The following is a 20201-nucleotide window of genomic DNA, read 5'->3' as shown; positions in this document are numbered from 1 at the left end:
CTTGACTGATTTGAATATGGTCACACCAGCTTTCTTATACTTACTGTTGCATGATATATCTTTTCCCTTCAATGTGTTTATGTCCTTGTCTTCAAATTGCATCCTTTATAAACAGCATATTACTCAATCTTGCATTTTAAATTCAGCCTGGCAGTCAGCCCTTTAATTGGGGAATATAGTCCATTGACATTTCGTGTAGTTGTTGAAATGATTGGATTAAGGTCAACCAATCCATACTGTTTTATGTTTGTCATGTGTTTATTAATTATGAAAATATGGTAACACATTTACAGGAGGCTTGGTAAATACAGAACAAGGTTAATATAGTTCCAGTATATATTGCAATTATTTTTAAGTAGAAAAATTAAGATTTTTAGTTGAAGTTTCAATATTAAACTCTCAAAAATGAATAGAATGAATATACAGAGAAGTAGAAGGATACAGTATACCTAAAAAGCACTGTGAACCAATTCAACATAATTAAGATTTAGACAATTCTCACACAACAGTAGGATACAAATTCTATTCAAGTTCCCACAGACTATAAACTAGAAGACACTGGAACATATCCAGTGACATGAGACCAGGTACAAAAATTTGATGGTTTAAAGGTATGGAAATCCTAGTGTCTATTCTCTTATCAGTGTGGAATTATGTTAGGGATCAATATCAAAAGATATTTGAAAATAGCCTACACATTTTCAAGTGCAATGTTACATGTTTTTGTTACTCTGTTACTCCTTTTGTTATTGAATCAGGCTGACACACAGCAAACCAAAATGATGGGATGCTGAGATTTGGAGGAGAGAGGGTTTGTTTGCAAGGCACCCAAGCAAGGAGATGGGAGAGCAATTCTCAGAACTGCCTCCCTGAAGGCAAGGGGCTCAGGGCATTAATGGAACAAAGAATAAAAAAACAGGACAGTCTGAGGCTTAGGGAGCAAGGGAAAAGATGAGGTATTCGTCATTTTGCACAGGTGCACTAAGCTACAGGGTTCTGCATGTTAAAAAGTGAAGGCATTTAGCACAATCTGAGGGTGGATTTTTGTCCCACTGATGTCAAAAGGTCACCAACTGGACACACATATGCCCAGCTGGAGGGTCAGTGGTCATATCCAGTCTCAACCAACTAAGTTACAGCTTGACATAGCTGACTCCAAGTTCCTGGAAAACAAAAGAGGCAAATATCTTGTTGTTTGGGCTGTGTGCTGCTTGGCGGACATGCAAGTCTTAAAAACAACCTTGATTAGTAGAGGGAGGTAAAATGATTTTGCCTGCGACTTCACTTTCCCACTTTTTGTTGAATTGAATATTTTAACATTTTAAAAATTACTTCTATGTTTCGAAAACTCACAGTCCATTTTAAGTTAGTACTTCATGTAAAATGGGAGAAATTTACAATGGTACAATTTCTTTTACTCCATCTTTGTGCTAATGTTGTCATATATTTTACTACATGGACTTTATAAACCCCATACACTACAACGATACTACTTTTGCTTTAAACATTTATCTTTTAAAGAAACGAAGAGACAAACAATAGCCTTTTAGTATATTTTTGTTGTTCAGTCACTCAATCGTGTCCAACTCTTTGTGACCCTTTGGACTGCAGCATATCAGGCTTCCCTGACATTCACCAACTCTCAGAACTTGCTTAAATTCATGTCCATTGAGTCAGTGATGCCATCCACCCTCTGTTACCCGCTTCTCCTCCTGCTTTCAATCTTTCCCTGCATCAGGGTCTTTTTCAATGAGTTGGCTGTTTGCATCAGGAGGCCAAAGTATTGGAGCTTCATCTTCAGCATCAGCCCTTCCAATGAATATTCAGGGTTGATTTCCTTTAGGATTGACTGGTTTGACTAGTCTTGTTGTCCAAGAGGCTTTTTGAGAGTCTTCTCCAACACCACAGTTCAAAAGCATCAACTCTTTGACACTCAGCCTTCTATAAAGAAGGTCCAGCTCTCACATCCATACTGGAAAAACCATAGCTTTGACTATCTGGACCATTGTCGGCAAAGTGATGTCTCTGCTTTTTAATTCTATGTCTAGTTTTTTCATAGCTTTTCTTCCAAAGAACAAGTGCTATTTAATTTTAAGTCTGCAGTCATAGTCTGCAGTGATTTTGGGTCAAAGAAAATAATCTGTTACAGCTTCCATTGTTTTCCCATCTATTTGCCATGAAGTGATTGGACCAGATGCCATGATCTTAGTTTTCCATATGCTGAGTTTTAAGCCAGCTTTTTCACTCTCCTCTTTAACCTTCATCAAGAGGCTCTTTAGTTCCGCTTTGCTTTCTGCCATTAGAGAGGTATCATCTGCATATCTGAGGTTATTGATATTTCTCCTGGCAATCTTGAGTCCAGCTTGAGCTTCAACCAGCCTGGCATTTTGCATGATGTACTCTGAATATAAGTCAAATAAGCAGGGTGACAATATATACCCTTGACATACTCCTTTCCCAATTTTGAATCAATCTATTGTTCCATGTCCAGTTCTAACTGTTGCTTACAAATTTGCATACAAATTTCTCAGGGGTAGGTAAGGTGGTCTGATATTCCTATTTCTTGAATTTGCCACAGTTTGTTGTGATCCACACAGTCAAAGTCCTTAGCAAAGTCAATGAAGTAGAAGTATATGTTTTTCTGGAACTCTGTTGCTTTTTCTATGATCCAATGGATGTTGGCAATTTGATCTTTGGTTCTTCTGCCTTTTCTAAATCCAGCTTGAACATCTGGAAGTTCATGGTTCATGTACTGCTGAAGCCTAACTTGAAGGATTTTGAGCATTTATCTTGATAGCATGTGAAATGAGTGCAATTGGGCAGTAGTTTGAACATTCTTTGGCATTGTCCTTCTTTGAGATTGGAATGAAAACTGACTTTTCCAGTCCTGTGGCCACTGCTGAGTTTTCCAGATTTGCTAGCATATTAAGTCACAGCATTATCTGTTAGTATTTGAAATAGCTCAGCTGGAATTCCATCACCTCCACCAGGTTTGCTGGTAGTAATGCTTCCTAAGGCCCATTGACTTCACACTCCAGGATGTCTGGCTCTAGGTGAGTGATCACACCACTGTGGTTATCCAGGTCATTAAGTATATTTACCTACTTACTATTTTCCATGCTCTTCATTCCTTCCTATAAATCTGAGATTCCACTTGGTCTCAATTTTCCTTTAGTCTGAAGAGTTGCATTAGCATTTCTTATGGTGTAGGCTTGCTGACAACAAATTCTTTCAATTTTCATTTATCAGAAAATATTTTTATTATATGCCTCTTCTCCCCCATCTTTATAGTCAGCTTTAAGAAGAGTGACTACTTCATGGCTTTCTCAGCAGCTCTCAGAAGTCTATGGCCCTGTGTTCACTGTGGATCATGGCATGAAGCCCACTGTGGTGTTGTATGGATATGAAGCAGCGAAGGAAGCTCTGATTGATTTGGGAGAAGAGTTTTCTGGAAGAGGCAGTGTTCCATTGCCTGAAATAATTTGTAAAGGACATGGTAGGTGGTGGAGGAAGATGGTGGAGTAGAAGGATGTGCGCTCATCTTCTCCTGTGAGAATGCCAAAATTACAACTCATGCTGAACAACTGTTGACAGGAGAAGGTTGGATCCCGCCAAAAAAAAAGATGCCCCATGTCCGAGGGCAAAGGAGAAACCCTAGGAAGATGGTAGGAGGGGCGAAATTGTATTTAGAATCAAACACTATACCCACTAGAGACCCTCGGAGGGCTCAAAGAAACCTTGTGTGCACCAGGATCCAGAGACCCCACAGGGACTGAGCCAGAACAGTGTTTGAGTGTCTCCTGCAGAGGTACGGGTCAGCAGTGGCCTGCCGCAGGGCCAGGGGCTCTGGGTGCAGCAGACCTGGGTATGGCATAAGCTTTCTTGGAGGAGGTCACCATTAATCCCACCATAGAGCTGCCAGAACTTATACAGGACTGGGGAAACAGACTCTTGGAGGGGAAAAACAAAACCTTGTGTGCACCAGGACCCAGGAGAAAGGAGCAATGGCCCCACAAGAGACTGACCCAGACTTGGCTGTGAGTGTCCAGGAGTCTCCGGTGGAGGCGTGGGTCAGCGGTGGCCTGCTGCAGGGCCGGGGGCACTGAGTGCAGCAGTGTGTGCATGGGACCTTCTGAAGGAGGTCGCCATCATCTTCATCACCTCCACCATAGTTTGGCCTCGGGTCAAACAACAGGGAGGGAACACAGCCCTGCCCATCAAAGAAAATTGGATTAAAGATTTACTGAGCATGGCCCCACCCATCAGAACAAGACCCAGTTTCCCCCTCAGTCAGTCTCTCCCATCAGGAAGCTTCCATAAACTTCTTAGCCTTATCCATCAGAGGGTCAACAGAATGAACCACAATTACAGAAAACTAGCCAGTCTGATCATAGGACCACAGCCTTGTCTAGCTCAACGAAACTAAGCCATGCCGTGTAGGGCCACCCAACATGGACAACGGGTTGTGGTGGAGAGTTCTGACAAAATGTGGTCCACTGGAGAAGGAAATGGCAAACCACTTCAGTATTCTTGCCTTGAGAACCCCATGAACAGTATGAAAAGGGAAAAAGATAAGACACTGAAAGATGAACTCCCAGGTTGGTAGGTGCCCAATATGCTACTGGAGATCAGTGAAGAAATAACTCCAGAAAGAATGAAGAGACTGAGCCAAAGCAAAAACAACACCCAGTTGTGCATGTGACTGGTGATGGAAGTAACATCCGAGGCTGTAAAGAACAATATCGCATAGGAACCTCAAAGGTTAGGTCCATGAATCAAGGCAAATTAGAAGTGGTCAAACAGAAGATGGCAATAGTGAATGCCAACATTTTAGGAATCAGTGAACTAAAATGGACTGGAATGGGTAAATTTAACTCAGATGACCATTATATCTACTACTGTGGGTAAGAATACCTTAGAAGAAATGGAGTAGCCCTCATAGTCAGTGAAAGAATCTGAAATTCAGTACTTGGGTGCAATCTCAAAAACAACACAATGATCTCTGTTTGTTTCCAAGACAAAACACTCAATATCATAGTAATCCAAGACTATGCCCCAACCAGTAATGCTGAAGAAGCTGAAGTTCAACAGTTCTATGAAGACCTACAAGATCTTCTAGAACTAACACCCAAAAAAGATGTTCTTTTTGTTATAGGGGACTGGAATGCAAAAGTAGGAAGTCAAGAGATTCCTGGAGTAACAGGCAAATATGGTGGTGGAGTACAAAATGAAGCAGGGCAAAGGCTAAAAGAGTTTTGCCAAGAGAATGCACTGGTCATAGCAAACACCCTCTTCCTACAACACAACAGAAGACTCTACACATGGACATTACCAGGTGGTCAATACCAAAATCAGATTGATTATATTCTTTGCAGCCAAAGATGGAGAAGCTCTATACAGTCAGCAAAAACAACACTGGGAGCTGACTGTGGCTCAGATCATGAACTCCTTATTGCAAAATTCAGATTTAAATTGAAGAAAGTAGGGAAAACCACTAGACCATTCAGGTATGACCTAAATCAAATCCTTTACAGTGGACGTGACAAATAGATTCAAGGGATTATATCTGATAAACAGAGTGCCTGAAGAACTATGGACAGATGTTTGTGACACTGTACAGGAGGCAGTGATCAAGACCATCCCCAAGAAAAAGAAATGCAAAAACACAAAATGGTTGTCTGAGGAGTCCTTACAAATAGTTGAGAAAAGAAGAGAAGCTAAAGGCAAAGGAGAAAAGGAAAGATATACCCATCTGAGTGCAGAGTTCCAAAGAATAGCAAGGAGAGATTAGAAAGCCTATCTCAGTGATCAATGCAAAGAAATAGAGGAAAAAAACAGAATGCAAAAGACTAGAGATCTCTTCAAGAAAATTAGAGCTACCAAGGGAACATTTCATGCAAAGATGGGCACAATTAAGGACAGAAATGGTGTGGACCTAACAGAAGCAGAAGATATTAAAAAGAGATGGCAAGAATACACAGAAGAACTATACAAAAACGACCTTCATGACTCAGATAACCACAATGGTGTGATCACTCACCTAGAGCCAGACATCCTGGAATGCAAAGTCAAGAGGGCCTTAGGAAGCATCACTATGAACAAAGCTACTGGAGGTGATGGATTTCCAGCTGAGCTATTTCAGATCCTAAGAGATGATGGTGTGAAAGTGCTGTACTCAGTATGTCAGCAAATTTGGAAAACTCAGCAGTGACCACATAACTGGAAAAAGTCAGTTTTCATTCCAATACCAAAGAAGGGCAATGCCAGAGAATGTTCAAACTACTGCCCAATTGCACTCATCTCACATGCTAGCAAAGTAATGCTCAAAATTCTCCAAGCCAGGCTTCAACAGTACATGAACCGTGAACTTCCAGATGTTCAAGCTGGATTTAGAAAAGACAGAGAAACCAGAGATCAAATTGCCAACATCCACTGGATCATCGAAAAAGCAACAGAGTTCCAGAAAAACATCTACTTCCACTTTATTGACTATGCCAAAGCCTTTAACTATGTGGATCACAACAAACTATGGGGAATTCTTAAAGAGATGGGAATGCCAGACCACCTGACCTGCCTCCTGAGAAATCTGTATGCAGGCCAAGAAGCAAGAGTTAGAACTGGACATGGAACAACAGACTGGTTCCAAATAAGGAAGGGAGTACGTCAAGGCTGCATATTGTCACCCTGGTTACTTAACTTATATGCAGAATATATCATGTGAAATGCCAGGCTGGATGAAGCACAAGCTGGGATCAAGACTGCTGGGGAAAAGATCAATAACCTCAGATATGCAGATGATACCACCCTATAGCAGAAAGTGAAGAAGAACTAAAGAGCCTCTTGATGAAAGTGAAAGAGGAGAGTGTAAAAGTTGGCTTAAAACTCAGCATTCAAAAAACTGAGATCATGGCATCCGGTCCCATCACTTCATGGCAAATACATAGGGAAGTAATGGAAACAGTGAGAGACTTTATTTTGGGGGGCTCCAAAATCACTGCAGATGGTGACTGCAACCATGAAATTAAAAGATGCTTGCTCCTTGCAAGAAAATCTATGACCAACCTAGACAGCATATTACTTTGCCAACAAAAGTCTGTCTAGTCAAGGCTATGGTTTTTCCAGTAGTCATGTGTGGATGTGAGAGTTGGACTATAAAGAAAGCTGGACCCCGAAGACTTGATGCTTTTGAACTGTGGTGTTGGAGAAGACTCTTGAGAGTCCCTTGGACTGCAAGGAGATCCAACCAGTCCATCCTAAAGGAAATCAGTCCTGGGTGTTCACTGGAAGGACTGATGCTGAAGCTGAAACTCCAAGACTTTGGCTACCTGATGTGAAGAACTTATTCTTTAGAAAAGACCTTGATTCTGGAAAAGATTGAGGACAGGAGGAGAAGGGGACGACAGAGGATGAGATGATCGGATGGCATCACTGACTCGATGGACATGAGTTTGAGTAAACTCTGGGAGTTGGTGATGGACGGGGAAGTCTGGAGTGCTGCAGTCCATGGGGTCGCAAAGAATCAGACATGACTGGGTGACTGAACTGACGTGGACTGCCCTCTCACTGAAAATTTTGGTGGATTTAGAAATCTGAGTTGACAGTGGTAGCTTTTTTTTTTCCCTCTTGTGGCCCATTCATGGTTCATTTTCTGACTTCTTGTTAACATTGTTTTGGATAGTTCCATTGAGTATAATACATCTTTTTCTCTGGCTTCTGTTAAGACTTTTTCTAATTTTTTTTTAATTTAAAAAATAATTTTGATTCTTTCTTTCTATCTGTGATGGATTCATTGCTGCACAGGCTTTCTCTCTCTTTGGGGCAAGTGGGGGCCACTCTCTAGTTGTGGTGTGAGAGCTTCTCAAGGCGGTGACTTCTCTTGTTGCAGAGCATGGGCTCTAGGCACGCAGGCTTCGGTAGCTGTGGCTCCTGGGATCTGGAATGCAAGCTCAGTAGTTGTGGCACACAGGTTTAGTTGTTCTACGGCAGGTGGGATCTTCCTGGACCAGGGATCAAACCCTTATCTCCTGCATTGGTAGGCAGATTCTTCATCTCTGAGCCACCAGGGAAGTCCAGTTTTTCTGCATTTTGAGACTGGTTTATCTTGGTGTATTTTTCTTTCTGTTTATCCTGCATGGTTTTCACTGAGCTTCTTGCGTCTGTAAACTGACTTTTAAAAAAATATAAATTTTTTAAAAACATTTGGGAATTTTTTAAATGAAACGAAATGAAATGAAAACATTTCATCCATCTTTCCCTCAAATATTTTTTTCCCTTCTCTGTTCTCTTTCTCTTTTCATTCTGATACTCCCATTACACATATGTTAGATCATTGGTATTGCGCCTGAGGTCACCAAGACTCTGTTCATTAGTATTTTTTCTCTTGTTCTTTAAGTTGGATGATTTATTTTGATTTTTCTTCAGGCTCACTGACTTTTTCTTATGCAGTCTCTAGCTTGCTGTTAAGCCTATCTCATGAGTATTTTATTTCAGGTGATGTAATTTTCAGTTATAGAATTTCCATCTGGTTATTTGTTATTTCCATTTCTATGCTGAGGTTTCATACCTGTTTACTGTTTATTTTTTCTATTAAGTCTTTAAACATATTCATAATGGCTACTTTCACATCCTTGTCTGCCAATTTTATTACTAGGTCATCTCTGTGTCTGTGAATGAAGCTTTATAGGAACACAACAATGCTTGTTATTTGCATATTTCTGTGGCTGTTTTCACGCTCAATCACAGTACTGAGAGACTGAGCAAGAGATTATATGACTTTAAGCTTAAAATATTTACTATCTGAGCTTGTAAGAAATTTTTGCCAGTCTCTGCTGTGAATCTCCTGCACTTGAGGGCATGATGCTTTCTGCTATCACATGACCTTCCTGCTGCCCCAGGAGGTGCTCACAGAGCCTGGCAAGGCCTCCCCCACTGGCTGGGCTGGAACTCCAAAGCCTTCCAGCGCTGAGCTGTTTCTGGGGTCTCCACTCAGCACTCAGTCCTGCAGAAGGGTCTGTCCATGGGGCCTTGTGGAGATTTGCTCTGACACGCATATCCCCGCCCTCAGCCAAGGATCTGTTGGGAACTCTCATGGGGACTTCTAGGAACTCCTGTCTGCAGTTCCCTGACCTCTGTACTGTGCCCTACACATTCCAGACTTGCAGCAGCCCTGAGCTTCAGTCTCTGCCTCTTCTGCTCAGAAGGCTGTTCTGCTCTGCTTGGGCTTCGCTTCTTGGCCATGATGGTTTGGAAGGTTTTTCAAGGCAAAGCACCAGGGTGGACGTGCTGCTAACGTGTGGGCTTCCTTTCTCCCCAGGTTCTCAGTCCTGTGCTGCCTGGTGTCCAACGTCTGAAAATAATTGCCACATTTATTTGTCATTTATAGTTATTTATGGCAGGAAGACAAGTCTGAAACTGGTTGCTCTAAATGACAAGATGCAGAAGTTTTTCTTTTTTCCTTTTCTATTCTTAAATCTTATCATATACAATTATGACTTAGTTAATAAACTCTGAATTATAGTAAGGAAAAACACATTTGAACATGAGATGGTGTAAATACCTCTCTTTAGCTTATTGGGCTAGCCCTCTGTCCTTGTACTTTGTTACTGGAGGTATCTTCCATTCACATACTTCAATTTTATTTTTTTTGGTAAAAAAGATTTCATGACTTTTATGACCATGATCTTCTACAGTTACAGAAAACGTTTACATCCACTGCACCATTATGCATTATTTTATCCTTTGAGTTAGAAAATAACACAAAGCTAGCAGCACTGTTTTCCTATTCTAAGGAACATTTTTGAATAGGAAAAAAGAAATGTTTCTTCTAGTGGTGCCTAAATTTAAATTTCCAGAAGTTGGAGGCAGGCTGTGCTTATAGAAGGCAGTATATTATGCTGAATTGTCAAAGTCCAAACTTGTATTGCTAAACTTCTGTGGCACAAAGAAGTTCTAAATTAGCAGATTAATTTCAGATGCTTTCTCAAAATTTTAGTTATTTTGTATTTTATCTCAATTTTAGAACTTATGCTATTGCACCAAGATATCTTGGCTTTAAACTACTACTTGATTTGAAATTACTAAGCACCTCTTGGATGTCAAATTGATAAGCATCAGTTTGAATTTTTGCAATTAGTGCCTATAGGTACAGTGATAAATGACTGTCCAGAAGAGGTAACTGAACATTCTGAGATGTATATAAATCATATCATAAGAAGAACTATAGAAAGAATTAAGGCTGGTGATGGAGGTGTTAACCGTGAATTTCTTAGTACTATTAAGGGCTGTTTTAAGTGTAGAAAAGACTATTCAGAGGTTGGTTAAATTTTAAGTGTCAATAATAAATTTAAATCATATTTTCCCTTAAACCTTAAAGATTAGTCTACAAATCTTATTTTGTTTATAATCCAACCAAAGTTTGAAGTCACTTGTAAGGGTCTTTGAAGGCAGAAGGAGAAGGGGAGGACAGTGGATGAGATGGTTGGATGGCATCACCGACTCGATGGACATGAGTTTGAGCAAGCTCTGGGAGTTGGTGATGGACAGGGAAGCCTGGCATGCTGCAGTCCATGGGGTCGCATGATGGAGCGACTGACCAGACCCCATGGACTGCAGCATGCCAGGCTTCCCTGGCCATCACCAACTCCCAGAGCTTTCTCAAACCCATGTCCATTGAGTCGGTGATGCCATCCAGCCATCTCCCCCTCTGTCATCCCCTTCTCCTCTTGCCTTCAATCTTGCCCAGCATCAGGGTCTTTTCCAATGAGTCAGTTCTTCACACCCGGTGACCAAAGTACTGGAGTTTCAACTTCAGCATCAGTCCTTCCAATGAATATTCAGGACTGATTTCCTTTAGGATGGACTGGTTGGATCTGCTTGGAGTCCAAGGGACTCTCAAGAGTCTTCTCCAACACCACAATTCAAAAGCATCAATTCAGTGCTCACCTTTCTTTATAGTCCAGCTCTCACGTTCATACATGACTAATGGAAAAGCCATAGTATTGACCAGATGTACCTTTCTTGGCAAAGTAATGTCTCTGCTTTTTAATATACTGTCTAAGGTTTTCTTCCAAGGAGCAAGTGCCTTTTAATTTCATGGCTGCAGTCGCCATTTGCAATGATTTTGGAGCCTCCAGAAATAAAGTCTCTCACTGTTTCCATGGTTTCCCCATCTATTTGCCATGAAGTGATGGACTGGATGCCATGATCTTAGTTTTCTGAATGTTGAGTTTTAGGCCAACTTTTTCATTCTCCTCTTTCACTTTCATCAAGAGGCTCTTTAGTTCTTCTTCACTTCCTGCCATAAGGGTGGAGTCATCTGTATATCTGAGGTTATTGATATTTCTCCCAGAAATCTTGATTCCAGCTTGTGCTTCATCCAGCCCAGCATTTTGCATGATATGCTCTGCATATAAGTTAAATAAAAAGGGTGACAATATATAGCCTTGACATACTCCTTTCCTTATTTGAACCAGTCTGTTGTTCCATATCCAGTTCTAACTGTTGCTTCTTGACCTGCATACAGATTTCTCAGGAGACAGGTCAGGTGGTCTGGTATTCCCATCTCTTTAAGAATTTTCCAGTTTGTTGTGATTCACACAGCTAAAGGCTTTGGCATAATCAATAAAACAGAAGTAGATGTTTTTCTGAAACTCTCTTGCTTTTTTGATGATCCAATGGGTGTTGGCAATTTGATCTTTGGTTCTTCTGCCTTTTCTAAATCCAGCTTGAACATTCGGAATTTCACGGTTCATGTACTGTTGAAGCCTAGCTTGGAGAATTTTGAGCATTACTTTGCTAGTATGTGAGGTAAGTGCAATTGAGCAGTAGTTTGAACATTCTTTAGCATTGTCCTTCTTTGGGATTGGAATGAAAACTGACTTTTTCCAGTCCTGTGGTCACTGCTGAGTTTTCCAAATTTGCTGGCATATTGAGTGCAGCTCTTTCCCAGCATAATCTTTTAGGATTTGAAATAGCTCAGCTGGAATTCCACCACCTCCACTAGCTTTGTTCATAGTGATGCTTCCTAAGGCCCACTTGACTTTGCATTCCAGGATGTCTGGCTCTAGGCGAGTGATCACACCATCATGGTTATCTGGGTCATGAAGATCGTTTTGTGTATTTCTTCTGTGTATTCTTGCCATCTCTTTTTAATACCTTCTGCTTCTGTTAGGTTCATACCATTTCTGTCCTTTATTGAGCCCATCTTTGCATGAAATGTTCCCTTAGTATCTCTAATTTTCTTGAAGAGATTTCTAGTATTTCCCATTCTATTGTTTTCCTCTATTTCTTTGCATTGATCCCTGAGGAAGGCTTTCTTATCTCTCATTGCTATTCTTTGGAACTCTGCATTCAGATGGGTATATCTTTCCTTTTCTCCTTTGTTTTTCGCTTCTCTTCTTTTCATAGCTATTTGTAAGGAGGCCTTACAAATGATGGTCTTCATCACTGCCTCCTGTACAATGTCATGAACCTCCATCCATAGTTCTTCAGGCACTCTGTTTATCAGATCAAATCCCTTGAAGCTATTTGTCACTTCCCCTGTGTAATCATAAGGGATTTGATTTAGGTCATACCTGAATGGTCTAGTGGTTTTCCCTACTTTCTTTAATTTAAGTCTGAATTTTGCAATAAGGAGTTCATGATCTGAGCCACAGTGAGCTCCAGGTCTTGTTTTTGCTGACTGTATAGAGCTTCTCCATCTTTGGCTGCAAAGAATGTAATCAATCTGATTTCGATGTTGATCATCTGGTGATGTCCATGTGTAGAGTCTTCTCTTGTGTTGTTGGAATAGGGTGTTGGCTATGATCAGTGTGTTCTCTTGGCAAAACTCTATTAGCCTTTCCTGTTTCATTTTGTACTCCACCATCATATTTGCCTGTTACTCCAGGAATCTCTTGACCTCCAACTTTTGCATTCCAGTCCCCTATAATGAAAAAGACATCTTTTTGGGGTGTTAGTTCTAGAAGGTCTTGTAGGTCTTCCCAAGTACTGCATTTCGGACTCTTTTACTGACTATGATTGCTACTCCATTTCTTCTAAGGGATTCTTGCCCACAGTAGTAGATATAATGGTTATCTGAGTTATATTCGCCCATTCCAGTCCATTTTATTTCACTGATTCCTAAGATGTCGATGTTCACTCTTGCCATCTCCTCTTTGACCATTTCCAATTTACCTTAGTTCATGGACCTAATATTCTAGGTTCCTATGCAATATTGTTCTTTATAGCATCAGACTTTATTTCTATCATCACTCACATTCACAACTGGGTGTTGTTTTTACTTTGGCTTCATCTCTTCATTCTTTCTGGTCTTGTTTCTCCTCTCTTCTCCAGTAGCATTTGGGCACCTACCAACCTGGGGAGTTCATCTTTCAGTGTCACATATTTTTTCTTTTTCATACTGTTTGTGGGGTTCTCAAGGCAAGAATACTGAAGTGGTTTGCCATTCCCTTCTCCAGTGGACCACATCTTGTCAGAACTCTCCACCATGACCCGTCTGTCTTGGGTGGCCTTCCATGGCATAGCTGATACTTTCCTTGAGTTAGACAAGGCTCTGTTTTGGTTATTGAATGGATTTGTCAGTTAAACACCTTCAGACATTTTACATTACATTTATATATTTAATATATTTCACTTCTTTATCTCTAAAAATTGTTTGACTAATAAACTTTCCCAGGGCCTTAAATAATTCTTATAAATTTAACATGTTAAAGTTTAATGCAACAGTTAAAATTCTCTTAAATGTTAATACTATTCCCCAAATTTAAAAGATTTCAACACTAAGTAACAAGTCTATATTGAGTACTCAGTTAACACATTTAAAGTATAAATTAGAAATTTGACACTCTAAACGATTTAATTCTCCTAAGTATTCCTAATACAGAAGATATTAAATTTTCACATATCCCCTAATCTCATATAACGACAATATGGCTTTGATTATCTTAGATATTTCTGTGCTTGATTCTGAAACTTCCTGGAGTGGTAAAGTACTTCTTCCCAATGGAAACCATTTTATTGTCCCAGACAGTTTTGGTATTACTGTCTCGGCTTGCCTGAGGTTAGGCAATGACTGGAAATCTCAGGAGGCTTACTGTGTTCTTTTGGTGACTGGGATGGGACACACTATACCTAGTTCTTGCAGCTTTGACATCGACTCTGTGATTTCCAGAGCCAAGCAGCCCTTTAACCCTCAAACATCTAATCGCTGCAGGGAAGTCTACCACTCCTCTTTCTTTGACTTTTAAGATTTGTAAATAAGTGCCCTTTACATACAACTCAGCAACACTTCAAATTTTATGGAATCTCACAGAGTTCTTGTGCATTTTAAAATGATATCAAATTGAATTTTAGAACTCTCTCCTGATTCCTAATTTTCCACTGCTTTCAGGGTCACAGTTCTGAGAAACCTGTCAGGGATTCCTGTGTTATGCTGCCAGAGGACTTGCACAAGCCCTTGTAACCACAGATATAACACCCATGATTTTTCTCAGAACAATCTTACTTGTTTCCTGGAATCAGGTATCAATAGGTGCTTCATTTTGCCTTATAACAGATGATTTTCAAGTTATATTTTCAAGATTTTCAACTGGTCATCCAGTTATGAATTATCTTGGTTTTCAGCCCTGGATTATGATGACACTGTTCCTCCCCTCCTTCCTCTACCACCATCCAGCCTCCTGCCTCTCCTTTTCTCTATAACACACCATAAGTGAGTACCTGCTTTCAGCTGGGAGTGGTTCTAGTATAAAAAGATAGATGAGCCAGAGGTTAAATCAAAAACATGAAAAATGATTTAAAACATTAAAAAATTGAGATAAAACTTTCATATAGCAAGATGCACAAATTTTAAATATTAATATAAGTTCAATGAATTACCTGGAAAAGTCAATGGCACCCCACTCCAGCACTCTTGCCTGGAAAATCACATGGATGGAGGAACCTGGTAGGCTGCAGTCCATGGGGTCGCTAAGAGTCGGACAGGACTGAGCGACTTCACTTTCACTTTTCAGTTTCCTGCATTGGAGAAGGAAATGGCAACCCACTCCAGTGTTCTTGCCTGGAGAATCCCAGGGATGGGGGAGCCTGGTGGGCTGCCGTCTATGGGGTCGCACAGTCGGACATGACTGAAGCGACTTAGCAGCAGCAGCAATGAATTACCAACAACTTAGAAGTTTTAATATGTGAGCCTTCAAACTGACAATTCAAGCAAAAGTTCAATCATTTTATTGGGATATTGTGCTCATTGGTAGTGAATTTTTAATAAAATTTCAGTTATCTCCTTATGAGCACAATATCCCAAATAAAATGAATGAACTTTGGCTTGAATTGTCAGTTTGAAGCCCATTACTCAGAAATTTATGCATTGTGGGTTTGGAGCAGGGTCAGTATACTAAGGCCTGTGGAATAGCATGGACTATTTCTGTGTGGCCTGAGAGCTATTTTTAAAGAAGGTAAGACAAAATAGAAGAAAGAGGAGGAGAAAGTGAAGAAACAGAGACTATATGTGGATTGCAGAATTTTAAATATTTACTATCTGACCCTGTGCAGAAATGTTTGCTGGTCCTGGAGCCATAGAGGAGAGAAAGCTAACTGTCAGCCAAGGATAATGGTGGCTTTTCTCTGCTCTCAAGCCCAGGCAGCCAGATGTGTCAACAGCCTTCTTTCAGACTGGCATTAACATGTTGCTCAACCAGAAGAGGGTTTAAATTTTTACTAGCTTATGTCAGCCCCACCTAGTGAAGTTAAATACAAGGAAGAGTTTGCCCAAGCACCATGCCAGAACCACGACGTCAGGGCGCACAGAGGTCATTGACCTTAATCCTGAAATGAACTCAACAGTTCAGAAATGCAGGAAGAGTTATGGCTATGTTGAACTATTTTCAAGGCTGTGAGTGTGTTTTGAAGACTTTGTCACAGATACTGTCATCATTGGCTGGCTAAGGGATCCCCTGGGACTTTTGCAGCAGGTGTGTGTGTGGGGTAGGGGTGGGGGGCAGAAATCAGGGAGTGGATGCCAGGGGCTGTGAGTTAATTTCCAACCTTATCCCCATCTCTCTTTCTCCAGATAATCCATATGCCTCCTCAGATCTGTCCAGTTTGCAGTGTGTTTCCACTGTCAATCTCCTCCTCTCCAGAGGGGAGTTCTGGTTCATATCAGGCAGCTGGACCAGCTTTGGGTCTGATAACTGAAAAGGGTCAGTGGGGAATTCCAGTGGTGGTGATAGAATCGTTGTTGAGGTTTGGGTTGGTCTGTATTGTTGCACTGACTGTGGTTACTGGCATACAGCGGGGGTTAGAAATAACTGGGAGTGTAGTTAGGCTCTAATAGAAATGGGTGGGTCTTGGGGGAAAGTTTGCCATGGAAAGCAAGCTAGGAAATATGTGCAAAAGCCAAGTTACACAGGCTGAACTAAGAGGCCTGGGGTTAGCGGCATTGCCATTTGCTGGGTTCCAGGCTCAGCAGGGCATGCTGCATACCAGCCTGAGGGCAGGAGAGTGAACCACCCAGCCTGCTCATTTGCACCGTCTCTAGCAGCCTTGGCCTGGCTGTGGCATCTGGGCTTGTTGGTCGGAGGCTGGATGCCAGTAGCTGGGTATGGTTGGGTTGGTAAGGCCCAGGATGGACATGACTGTTACCAATATTATTGAGTAGAATATTTGATGACACTTGTCATTTTATTGAGCAGTTACTATGTGACAGACAGCTTATGAACAATACCCCTACTGCTTACTACAGGTAAGTTGAACGCTCCCTTATTTTACAGAGCAGACAACTACAGGTCAATGAAGCAAAGTGATTAACTCAATTCAAGCAGCTAAGTGGCAGAACTGGGCAATGGATCCAGATCTCTGAGTCCAAAGAATAAAAACCACTTAATTTTATACTCAGTGTTTCTTCCATAAGGGACAGTTAGCACATGCTATAACCAAAAGCCAAAAACCAGAAGTCAGTCATCGTGCATCCTAGAATATACATACCTACCCATGCAAAGATTGAGCTCTACCTAAGGACTTTGGATTCAAAATAACTCTTATCTCAGAATCCTTTGAAATGTTAGTACAATGAATTTAGACAATTTAACTTGAGCATCTTTTTTGCGTGTGTCAGGCACTATGCTAGCTGCTGAGTTTGTGACAGCAAATGAAATACACATGGTCATGGCCCTCATTGAGCTTTCAACAAAAGGTGTTAGAGAGGCATTAAACAAGTAAGTAAGATAATAGGTATGTAATTGGAAATTATGCAAATGTCTGCCAAGAACAGGACTGGGGTGATATGAAAGGGAGATTAATAAGGGATTGTACTTTAGGTTAAGGAACCAGGGAGGGCCTTTTAGAGGCAGTGACATTTAAGTTGAAACCTGAAGGATGAGCTGGACCCAGCTAGAGCAGTGGTCCTCATCTGGGGGCATTTGCCCCTAGGGGACATCTGGCAGTGCCAGGAGACATTTTGGTTGTCACAGCTGGGCAGGGCGTGGGAGGGGGGTTGCTGGTGTTGCTGGCATCTAGCAGGTAGAGGCCAGAGATGCCACTAAACTTCCTACAGGGCAAAAGACAAATTCATGGCAAAGAATTTTCAGGTCCCCAATTTTCAGGCAATGGTACTGAGGCTGAGAACCAGCATGTGGGAGAATCAGCATTTGGGAATGCTTCTGGCCCCAGGTGGGCTAGTGCTTGACGCAGCCCAGAGGTGGTGAGAACAGCGGCGTGACTGAGGCCAGTCAGCGAGGGGGAGCCGAGAAGGATGAACCGCAGAATGGGTCATTATACGGCTTTAGATCTTACTGCAAATCCTCAGTGAGTCTGCTCCTTCATCCATTTCAAAAGTAGTGATGCAAGCAAGTTTCTGTTGTCCAGGAGTTTCCAGATGGACTAACTTCAAATAAGAAGGAAGTGTCGGGGTGTGGGGAGGAAAGAAATAGGCGAGGGGGATTAAGAGGTACCAACGTGCAGTAACAAAATAAGTGAGTCACAGGCATGAAATGCACAATGTGGGGAATATATTCAATGATTATGTAAATCTCTGTATGATGACAGGTGGTAACTAGACTTATCATCTTGATCATTTTGAAATCTGTAGAAATATCCAATCACTGTTGTGCAACAGGAACTAATGTGGTATTGTAAGTCAATTACACTTCAAAAGCAAGCAAACAAACTCCTAGAAAAAGAGATCAGATTTGTGGTTACCAGAGGTGAGGGGTGGAGGAGGGGGAATTGGAGAAAGACAATCAAAAGGCACAAGCTCCCAGCTGTAAGATAAATAAGTCCTAGGGATGTAATGTGCAACATGATAAGTATTATTAGTACTGTCATATCTTGCATATGAAAATTGAGAGTAAATTTTTTGTGTTTCGTTACTTTTGTATCTGTGTGAGATGATAGATGTTCAGTACACTTACTGTGATCATCATTTCGTGATGTATGTGAGTCAGATCATTATTCTGTACACCACAGCTTATGCAGTGCTGTATGCCAATTCTATCTAATAAAACTGAAAGAAAAGAGACAGAAGGAAGCCTGGGCTGAAGCACTGCATTAACACTTTCCTTTTCCGCTTTTAATAGTACAGTCTGTAGTAGAAAATTATCTAGTACATTTTGAAGCACAAATTACCAGGCCAAATGCGGCCTGTTGACTTTCTTGTACCTTTAACTAGACTTATCCATCAAACTCTACACATCACCTTGATCTCTTTTACATGTGCCCACAAGTTTCTTGCTGGGGCTGACAGTGTAACCCTATAGACAAAGTCGGACTGAGTCACTTTTAATGGTTTAATATATCACCCGTTTCCAGAAAAATGCAGTGTTATGAAAATTCTCATAAATTTTTTTTACATAAAGTAGGAGCAAAAAGGTAAAAAAAAAAAAAAATTCTTGCTACAGATGGAGAAGGAAATGGCAACCCACTCCAGTATTCTCACCTGGAAAAACCCATGAACAGAGGAGCCTGGCGGGCTACAGTCCATTGGGTCACAGAGAGTTGGACACGACTGTGTGACTAACACAAAGGAGCAAAAAGGTAAAAAAAAAAAAAATTCTTGCTACAGATGTCAGTGGGTGACATTGCACAAGCTTCAGAACACGCATTTTTTTAATCTATGACGTTGGCATTTAATTAATGGGCTGGTTTCTTAACTATTTTGGTATTGTTGTAATTCAGGGCAAAGGTTGGACATCCTGCTTCCTGTAGGGGACTAAAGAAAGTAAAATATAAAGAAAAAGAAGACATACCCTTTTTAATTCTGCCAGTGATAAGATTTTAAACCAGCCCTCGAAGAAGCAATTTCTTAAAATAAATTTATATGTATAAGTATATGAATACAAAACCATATATTTCACATATATAAGTATATACATATGAAACTCTGCAAGTAAATAGATAAAACAAAGTAAGAACACTGCAGAAATACTAATGTATTCACTCCTGAATTCTCGTCAGCCCGAGCATTGCACATAAGCTGGTAATTTTCAACCCTGGCTGCATTTCCTGAAACTTTCCCCAACTAACCTTTCTTACTTTGCTGTGAACTCCTGGCACCAGAGACTGCTTCTTTCTTTTTCAATAATTTTTAAGCTCATTTGCCTGACACCTCTGTAAGCATCCAAAGTGTTGTGACAGGTGGATGGATGAATGGATAGGGGAACTGGATATTTAATTTTGAACTGTCGTATCCTTAAGTGTTCATTGGATCTGGGGTGTTCATTGGATCTGCTGTGAACTGTGCAGCCTGTCCACCAGGTAATCAAACTGTCGCCAATGACTTCTTGGTGTCACGTGGAGTCCTTTCAGTCAAAGTCCTCATGACATCTAATCATTATCTTTCAGGCTGAAAATACCATAACATGGGTGGATCTTGAAAATATGACACTAAGTGAAATGTCAGAAAGAAAGACAAATACTGTAGACAGAAAGAAAAACATATAGTCCCACTTATATGTGGGATCTAAAAACCAAAACAGAAAACAACCAAGCTCATAGATACAGAAAACAGATTGGTGGTTCTGGTGGGGAGAGGGTTTGAAATGAGTAAAGGGGGTCAAAAGGGACAGACTTCCAGTTATAAGACAAATGAGTTCTGAGGATGTAATGAACAGCATGGTGACTATAGTTAAAAACAACTGTATTATATATTTGAAAGTTTCTAAGTGAGTTTTTGTTGTTCAATCACTAAATCGTGTCTGACTCTTTGCAAC

This window comes from Cervus canadensis, chromosome 28, assembly GCF_019320065.1.
Source record: "Cervus canadensis isolate Bull #8, Minnesota chromosome 28, ASM1932006v1, whole genome shotgun sequence".
NCBI classification, from domain to species: domain Eukaryota; kingdom Metazoa; phylum Chordata; class Mammalia; order Artiodactyla; family Cervidae; genus Cervus; species Cervus canadensis.
Note: the sequence above shows the minus strand (reverse complement) of the source record.